Source organism: Hibiscus syriacus, unplaced genomic scaffold (genome assembly GCF_006381635.1).
Source record: "Hibiscus syriacus cultivar Baekdansim isolate YM2019G1 unplaced genomic scaffold, ASM638163v2 tig00110610_pilon, whole genome shotgun sequence".
In the NCBI taxonomy this organism is placed as follows: domain Eukaryota; kingdom Viridiplantae; phylum Streptophyta; class Magnoliopsida; order Malvales; family Malvaceae; genus Hibiscus; species Hibiscus syriacus.
The window spans coordinates 74,770-85,442 of record NW_024062800.1 but is presented as its reverse complement, the minus strand read 5'-3'; positions in this window follow the sequence as shown (position 1 = coordinate 85,442).

Sequence of the window (10,673 nt, the reverse complement as noted above, 5' to 3'; positions counted from 1 at the left end):
AGAGGAGAGGAAATGGGAGCAAGATTACCTACCACTCACACCACCGGCTCGGTAATCAATCAGTATCTTCTTCCTTCGGGAGCAGAGAAAGACGTACCGTACGCGCACATGGCCGCCTTACTTGTATATCTGTACTACTAAAGCTAAAAAAAAAATTAAAACATAAGGGTAAACTACAAATTTAGTATCTAAACTATCAATTTCATTCCTTTTTAGTATCTAAACTTTCAATTTTTCCAAAAATAAAACTAAGTTTACTTTTTGTTTCATTTTAGTACCCTGGCATTTAAAATTTAGGTATTAAAATGAAACAAAAAGTAAACATCAGGTATTAAAATGAAACAAAAAGTAAACTTTAGGTATGGATTTGAAAAAATTAAAAGTTTAGGTACTAAAAAGGAACAAAAGTGATACTTTAGATACTAAACATGTAGCTTACCCAAAAAATAATTATTACATATAAATTAAATGTATAAAAAATATTTCACAATTGGATAAAATAATATTTCATTTAAAATTTTAAAATATTAAAGTTTTAAAGTTTTGAATTAATTTTTTTTTACTAAATTCATTGATTAATAATCTAATATGAATAATAATAAAAATTCAGGGGAGGCTGCGGTTATCCCTTTAATGGATTCCCTTATTCATTCGACTTCATCTTTAACAAAACAGCCAAATCCGTTTATATTATTTGTTTGTTTTAGGTAAAATTACTGTACAAGTCTTTGATTATTATATAGTTATTACTTAATATATGTAATTAGTGGTGGATCTATATTGATATTAGGGTATGTACGTGTCTACTTTAAAAAAAATTGAATTTGAATCTTTTAAAAAAAATTGAAATTTTCTTAATTAATGTACATGTGTTCAACCTTAAAATTCTATGGGATCCACTTTAAAATTTAATCATATCAAAAATTATATTATTATATATGTGTTTATCTTTAAAAAATTTCTAAATATGACATCATACCTAATGTGCTTAGTTTAAATTTAAAAAAATTTAAAAAACTAAATTTTAAGATAAATTTAAAATTTAAACTCAATATATATATAAGAGAAAATAACCTCAGTGACCAAAAATGCCTTATAATATACGATTTTAACTAACTTTTTTTGGATTTGCCAAAATGACCAACTAAATCGCAATACGATCGATAATTCGCAACGCGATCTCCGGTATCACAAATCAGTTTCCATATTCGCAACACGATTCTGACTATCGCATTGCGATTTTCCAAATTCGTGTTGCGATTTTCCTAATTCGCAATGCGAATACGTAAATCGCAACGCGAATTTGGAAAATCGTAATGCGATTACGTAAATCGCAATGCGATTACGTAAATCGCAATGCGAATACGTAAATCGCAATGCGAATACGTAAATCGCAATGCGAATATGTAAATTGCAATGCGAATCTGACTATCGCAACGAGATTCTGACTATCGCAATACTGAATTTCAAATTCGCAACTCGATTTCTGAATTCGCAACAGGTTTTAGTTTCACAACACAAATATTTTGGGTATATAACTACGCAACAGCAGCAACTCATAACCTAAATCCATAAATCGCAACTCATTTCATCTCCATCTATCACTCTCTCTGGCGATATCCGTTCCTATATCCAACGACATCCTTCCCCATCCGACAACAGGTTTTAGTTTCGCAGCTCGTTTGTTTAGTAAATTAATTTACAATAATGAAATCATCTAATGTTGATCATGTTTGGATAGATTTGTGTTTTGGAGGATTATGGAAGAATGTTCATGGTGTTTTACAATATATGCCTTTACCCATGAATCTTCAACTAAAATTGTCATTAAAAAAGTTAACTTATGAAACTCTAATGTTACGTGTTGCAAATAAATTGAATTTAGAACCCCTATGTGGATTTAGGCTATCTTATCAGAGAAATGGTAAAGTTTATTTGTTAACCGACAATGAAGATGTTGAACGATTCATTGCTTACATTAGTGTTTCAAGTGATGATGTTACATTGTATGTTGTTGAACCTAGAAGTAGTGAAGTTGGGTCAGTAGCGGGTAGTAATCAACTAAGTTTTTCAACCCCAGTTTATGGTGCTCAAAATTTAATGGTTCTACCACAATTTCATCACCAAACAAATATTGTTTCACCACATTTCCAATACCAAACAGAATCTCAAAACCCACAACCTTTCCCTAATCCAAATCCCAATCAACTTTCAGCACCAAATTTCGGTTTTCGTATTGACCAGTTAGACGATGATGAGCAAATAGAAAAAATTGTGAGTACTAGTCAGTATTCGAAATTTGATCTTGGTCAATACCCGGACTTTGATCTTGGTCAATACTCGGATTTTGATGATTTTTCAGAAGAATAAATAGACCCTGCGTGTAATGATTTTGATATTGGTCAATACCCGAATTTTGATGATGAAACAGTCGTTGCCGAGGAAGATGTTGTTGATGATAATGAGGAGGAAGTTACGACTGTAAATGAACATGTAACATCCATTCTGTAATTATATTTAAGAAGAAGAAGAAGAAGAAATCCCCAAAGAAAAGTCCCCGAAGAAAATGCCACGGGAGATACTGGAATATACCAGAATTACTTCAGATACCGGAAGAAGAGTTGGTAAAGATAGCAGTTGATTGTTACACAAAAATTATTCGTATCAAGAAAGATGATTGTTTTGATACAAATGAAGACTTGAAGATAGCTTTGTATACGAAATGTATGGAAGATGGCTATCAACTAAAAGTTAACAAATCAAGCAAAGATCGTTTCGAAACAATGTGTATGATTGACAAAAACTGTACGTGGCGTATGATTGCAAAGAGGATAAAATATTGCGAAATGTTTCAAGTTAGGACTTTTATTGATAAACATACATGTTCAAGAACCCAAGTTTTTCCTCACCATAGACAGGCAAACAAAAAGGTGTTGGGTGGTTTTCTGGCTGAGTTAATGTTTTTGAATGGCAGGGTATATCAGGGACATGAAATTATGTCTGACATGAATGCTCGGTTCAAGATTAGTATCTCATATTCTCAAGCTTAGAGAGCCAAATGTTATGCATTGGAATTGTTGAGGGGATCGCCAGAAGCATCGTTTGCCCAACTGTCGGCTTATTGTCACAATTTAAAGCTGAAAAATCCTGGGTCGATAACTCATATCAAAACAGATAGAGATGGACGCTTTGAGTTGCTGTTTATCGCCATTTGTGATGCGGTTAGTAAATCAATATAATTGTGTTGACTCATTTTTGTTAGTTACATGTATTTCACATTTAAATGCTTATATTTCTTGTGTATATGATTTTGTAGATTCGTTCGTTTATTAATTGCGTGCGCCCAGTTATTATAGTTGACGGAGCACATTTAAAAGGTCGATACCTTAGAGTAAACTTATTAGCAGTAGCCATGGATGCTAACAATGGGATGCTGCCAATAGCTTACGGGGTTGGCAAATCTGAAACCTCTTATTCATGGACATGGTTTATGGGGCATCTTAGGGATTGCATAGGTCCTATTAGCAATCTGACAATCATATCCGATAGGGCAAACTCAATTGACAACGCTGTTAGAAGGTGTTTTCCAGATGCTTTTCATGGACTTTGTGGTGTTCATTTGTATAGAAATCTAAAATCAAGGTCTACTGGTATAAAAAATCACAAATGGACATACTGAAAGGCTGTAAAAGCTTATCGGGAAGTGGATTTTAATAAGCATATAAACTGTTTAAGACGTGTTTTGCCTCAGTGTGCTCAAATACTAGAAGATGTCGGGTTTGAAATATGGTCAAGAGTACATCAAATTGGAGCAAGATATGGTTTCATGACGTCTAATAGTGCAGAATCAATCAATGCTCTAAGTCGTCATTCCCGGAAATTACCCATTACTATGTTAATGGAGTTTTTTCGAGCCTCTATTCAACAGTGGTACTACAAGAAAAGAAACCATGCATGTATTATTTCTTTAAATTCGTAACTTATCATATATTTTACTAAGTATTATTTATTTAAATTTACAGGAACATTGGAACATTGTGTTACACCATGGACTGAAAAAAAGATAACGAAACGTGTTGTGAAGTCAACGTCATAGAGAGTTGAACCATGTTCAAACATTTTGTTTGAAGTACTGGATAATAACTTAAATGGGCTTGTCGATCTAAATGCAAAGACGTATAGTTGTATGAAATGGAAAACATCTGGTTATCCGTGTGGCCATGTTATATAAGTTTCTCTTCATCTAAACCAAGATGATTCAAGCGCATAAGCTATGGATTGCTACACTACAGAAGTATATCGACAGACTTATGTCGAGATTGTCTACCCTATTCCACATCCTTCTGAGTGGGACATACCAGATGACTTACAAACAGTTTTGCCACCAGCCATGGACAGAAGGCTACCTGGCCGACCAAAAAGTCACGATCGTATACCGTCTAAGGGTAAAGAAAAGAATAGATCGACATGTAGTCGGTGCAAGGAAAGTGGTCATACAAGGTTGACATGTGGATCACCAGTGCCATCACAATCATTTTTTCCTGTACCAAAATATGGATCCTCATCAAAATCCCAATCACAACCGGCTTCACCTTTTGGGACTGTTAACTTAGGTGATTTTTAAATGCAAACGTTGTATTATGTGTATATTATGTGTGAACTTTTAATATTTTCAGTTAGGCATGTATTAGTAACTTGAGTTTGAACATTGTTATGATATGTTCAGTTGTTATCACTTATTAGACATTCATTTGACTATCGCAACGCGAATATGACTATCGCAACACGGAAATGACTATTGCAACGCGGAATTGACTATCGCAACGCGGAAATGATTATCGCAACTAGAGAATCGCAATGCGAAATGAAAATCGCAACGAGTGAATCGCAATGCGAAAATGAATCATTTCCGCATTGCGATAGTCTGTTTTGCATTCAACATAATGCAGATTGAAATCAACAAATCAACTATTACATTTCAATCAAATAAACAAGCACAAATAATAATTATGTACACATCAATTAACAAATCAACATTTACAAATCATCTTTTACAAATCAATTAAACCATCAAAAAATAATAATGAATTATTTCTTCATCAATTATTGAATCAACTTTTGCACCCATACATCCATTTCACGCAGCTCACTTCAAGATTAACCTGCAGAAACCAAACATTGAATCAACAACACTTTCTACACATCTAAAACCTACAAACAGCAAATTATTGAATTCTAGCTACTTAACCAAACATTTTCAAACCAAAAAGAGTATATATGTTTAACAACACTAGCATTTGACTTACAAATTGTTTATAGACACTTTCATAACGTGGATGCAGGTAGGCAGCGTCTCGCATATATCGCTCTAGCCATAAAATGCCGAAACCACAAGCCTACTGCACCTCTATCTCTATCGGTGGGAGGTAGAAACTGTGTACTTACTGTCTTTAAATGCTCCAAGCACATGCATACGAGAGGACCATAATCCCCTCTTGCTTCCTTCATTTGTTGTGGCGCGGTCTCGTCTCTGATAACTGTAACATTGAACTTCTTTGGCTTCTTGTTTCCAGACTTAGTCCAATAATTAATTGTATCCAAGAATTTAGCCAAATGAGAGCTCCATCCCTTAATAATATCTCTCAAATCAGACAATGATATGTAATTTATCATGCTGTCATATACTATTGTCTTTAGGGATGGGAGCTGAAGCTCGACGAGAAGTCAATGAGTACGGTCCAAAACAGGGATAAACACCTGCATCGAAATGTAATAATTCAAATTGCGCACTTATTTATGAACACCTTTAAAATATTTAAACAAATATACTAACCTTATCGACCTCCCACCATGCAGGATAAAGTTTAGCTTGTCCATTAGCCAACAGATATGATTCATGTCGTTGATTCTTCAAGTGAACTACGTGAAAAGACGTCGGCATAATTGTATATCGTGTTTTTTTTATATTTTTCTTCAATTTCCTTATAATTAGAAGACGTGTCACCCATGCATCAATATGCTGTTTTACAAAAAAAAGACATATTAGTGAATTACATAAATTTTAAAAAAAATTAATCAAATGAAATAAGAAGAAATATAAGACTTACCCCCCATCGAAATAACCGTTGTCTTTAACCCCTAATAATACACCCCACCAAGACCGTTCAATCAACAAATGTATATCATCGTTGAGTTTGTATATGTCAGCGTAACACCCTTGGCTCCGTTCATGTAGATAAAAATCAAATGCGGTCTTAGCCCAAAGGGTATTATCCAGAATTGTTTCTGGTAGTTGTTTCCTCTCCACTTCATCCGTCGGAATGGTACTGGCCGGTAACTTATACGAAAGCCAACAGTCAACCATCATGTCCGACACGTGAGGGGGCTTCTCAATAATTCGATATATTACGCCGTGTGAATCGGGCTCTAGAATGTTGGGAGGGACCACTTCAACGATGACAGTGGCCTCTTGAATGGTGGGAGGGGACTTTTGAGGGATGATAGGGGCCTCTTGAACGATAGGGGAGGCCTCTTGAACGATGATAGGTGAGTCGGGCTTTTTCTTACGGATTCTTCGCACTATTGGGGTGAACGGAGATGTAAAGGTATGTGCACGCTGTCTGATGCGTGAACTCCGTCTTGCAAGAAAAATCCGACGTAGAGCATCCACCTTAGCGGGCCGCTAAAAAATAAATTAATACATAAATCAGTAAATAAACAGACATGATATTAAACAGTGAAAACAAAGACAAATATATTTCAAACTTGCACGGTATTCACCCAAGTCATTGTTATATCATTGTTCACAAAATACATCAGATAACATTCCAGAAGTAAGCACTTATATAAACATTTAAAAGGACAACATATAGGTTTAGTGCAGGTTCAATGACAACATAAAGAGTAGTAGTTTATTCTTGAAACTTAAATTTTCAACACTGTGAAGTTAGTATTTGTCTTTTGGTTGAAGTAATGCAATTCATTCAAGTTTCAATTTGCAGAAGAAGAATAGAATTTGAAACTTAAAATCGCAACGCGAAAATGACTATCGCAACGCGAAAATGACTATCGCAATGCGAATTTGACTATCGCAATGCGAATTTGACTATCGCAACGAGAGAATCGCAATGCGATTTTTATTTCGCATTGCGATTCTCTCGTTGCGATAGTCAAATTCGCATTGCGATAGTCATTTTCGCATTGCGATAGTCATTTTCGCGTTACGATTTTGTTGTTGCGATTTTCATTTCGCATTGTGATTCTCTCGTTGAGATAGTCATTTTCGTATTGTGATAGTAAACTATTCTTCTTCTGCAAATTGAAACTTGAATGGATTGCATTACTTCAACCAAAAGACAACCAAAAACAAATACTAACATCACAGGGTTAAAGAATAAACAGTTAAACAGTATTGGCAGCAACCGAATGAATTTACTAAGCAATCTAAGTGAAATTACGAGTAAATTTATCATCAAGTTAAATATGAAAAATATTAAACTTACTTCGTTGCGTAGAGTATGAACCTCGTTCTGCAACAATGCTACAATCTCACGTAGAGCTGCTACCTCACCACGTAAAGTAGACATCTCTCAACACGCCATGCACCATTGTCATCGCGTAAAGTACTAACCTCTTCACACAAGGCATTGACCTCATTACGTAACTCCCCTAACTCATCCCGTTGAGGTGGAGGTAGAGGTGGAGAACAAGGATATAAACGTCGTGGCATCTTTGTCGGTCGCCTATCATGAGGTGATGGTGGAGAAGAGGCTCGATGATGTGACAGAATAGGTGATGACTCTCGTTGTGGAGGTGTATATTCGGGTCGATCAGGTGATGGCTCTGGGTGAGGTGATGGCTCTCGAAGTGGTGGCTGCTCATCATCCATGCCATAAAAAAAAAGCTTACTAGCTTGCCACCAATCAGTGGCAAGCTCAGCTTCCGTGGGTGTCAGCCTCTGTAATGGAGTGTTGGCCTCCTAACAATATAAAAGCTCAAACAAAGTTAAACGTGTACTAGTAATAACTTGTTTATAAACATATGGTAGTATTTGTGTTAACTTACATTATTTATTGTACTATACGGTAGTAAATCTTCCCATTGCTGCAAGGACCGTTTTCTCTTCCAGGAAATAGCCTAGGAATATCATTAGAAGTTTTTAATGCATATGTCTGCATGGCGGGAAATACCTATCCAAATCTACAAACAATATAATAACAAACATTAGTAATTGTTAAAGAATTAATTATAATTTTGGAAACATTATATAAAAATTATTACCTTACAGGCCCAAATAAAGCCTGACAAAGTATATTTGGAACCATCGCCACGAAAACTTTTCCGATTATTAAAGGCAGACGATAACTTATTCCATGTATCTCTCCATAGATACGAACCCCACGGAAATAGGTTCCATGCATTTAGGTCCTCTACCAATTTAATTAGATCATTAGGAATAGGTTATCGGGCCTCTCTGCCTAAAAAGCCGGCTTGCAAAAGTATTAGAAGGCATACTCGAACAACATCGACGTCATCCATCCGAGTAAAACCATCTTTCTTATTCAATAATCTCGTCAAGTCTTCCATGTGTAAATTCGACTTCTCTGTTGACAGCTCAGGAAAAACCCGGGAAAACCATGATAGGCGGGTAATATGTCTAGTGTACCGATCTACATCATCGTGTCCGAAGCGTAGACCGGTGATTAAGCAAAACTCCTCCCGCCCAAAACACGTATACGCCGGTGGAAAATCAAACCATATCTCTTCATCAAGACGTTGTATAGTCTCTGGTAGATCGCTAGTCATGGTTTGAAGAAACATATGGGTCAACATAGCATCTCCACCCGGATGTTGTACTTTCAGCCATGGCCCGAAGCAAGTATCCTCTAATATTTTTCTTTGTGCAGGTGAAAGCTTCGACGCAATTATTTTGGCCAGACTTACTTTATTTCTTAAGGTCAATTGAGCCGAATAAAAGTTCTGCAAAAATAATAAACATACCAATTTAGATATACCAAAAACTACATTGTGAAGATATGAACAATAAACATAGAGTAGTTTATTCTTCAAACTTAAATTTGCAACACATTTGGTGAATTAGTAATGAAGTTCATCATTCAAGTTTCAATTTGCAGAAGAAAAATAGTTTCTGAAACTTTAAATTGCAACACAAAAATGAAAATCGCAACATGAAAATGACTATCACATCGCGAATTTGACTATTGCAACGCAAGAATCGCAACGCGAAATGAAAATCGCAATGACAGAATCGCATTGCGATTGTCATTCTCGGTTTCAAATGCTAAAATTGAAAGAAACTTGAATGGATTGCATTACTTTAACCAAAAGACAAAACAAAGACAAATACTAACTTCACAGTGTTAAAGACTAACAGTTTAGCAGTATTGATAGCAATCGAATGAATATAATAAGCAATCTAAGTGAAATGTTAATCTATTATTGAAAACACCAGTAAACTTATCATCAATTTCAATTGAAAAACCTAATAATGCAAAAATTTCAAAATAAAAATAATTAAAAAAACTAACCATCGGTGGTTGATTTGGTTGATTTTCCATTTCTGATAGTGAATGATTTCGCCGGAGATGGAGACTGATATCGTCAGAGATGGGGACTGATTTCGTCGGAGATGGGGACGGATGTCGCCTTAGAGAGTGAGAGATGGAGATGAGACTGAGTTGTGATTTAGGGTTTTAGGTTATGAGTTGCGATTACAGGATATACTGTGGACGGTTCAGTGTTCTGATATATTAATATATTCGTGTTTGGAATTTGAAAAAACAATACGCGTTGGATACGAATGGCGCTATGTAAATCGCATTGCGATAGTCAGATTCGCATTGTGATTTACGTATTCGCATTGCGATTTACGTATTCGCATTGCGATTTTCCAAATTCGCGTTGCGATTTACGTATTCGCATTGCGAATTAGGAAAATCGCAACGCGAATTTGGAAAATTGCAATGCGATAGTCAGAATCTCGTTGCGAATCTGGAAACTGATTTGCGATACCGGAGATCACGTTGCGAATTATCGATCGCATTGCGATTTAGTTGGTTATTTTGGCAAATCCAAAAAAGTTGGTTAAAATCGTATATTATAAGACATTTTTGGTCACTGAGGTTATTTTCTCTATAAATAAACAAAAGTATACAACATTTCATTTTCTTTCTAAAATAATATAATATCATGTGCAATTTGATTTTCACCCTGAAAAATAAATAAAAGAATATACGAATTGACCTGATTAAAGGAGCCTTGTTCTTTTTATACATCTTAAGTGCAAGTTGATGGGTCTTTAGGTGTATGTGTATTATTAATAATTAAAAAGTTTCTGAATAAATATTATATTTTAATCATCTTAGACTATTAAAAATCAAATAGAGATATGTACCCGATTAAAATTAAACCTGACAAATTTGACTCGTACCCGATTAATAGAATTGATTTACCTGAATCGAGACCCAATACAGACTCGAATATGATAACCCAAAATTGACTCAAAACCCGAAATAAATCGAACCGAACCGAACTAAAACCGACCCAAATTATAGTTTAACCGAAACCAACCTGAATTTAATTTACCCATACCGAACTTTGACCCGATTTTAACCGGATAACTGAATCTTAATAAAAAATATATATTATTATTA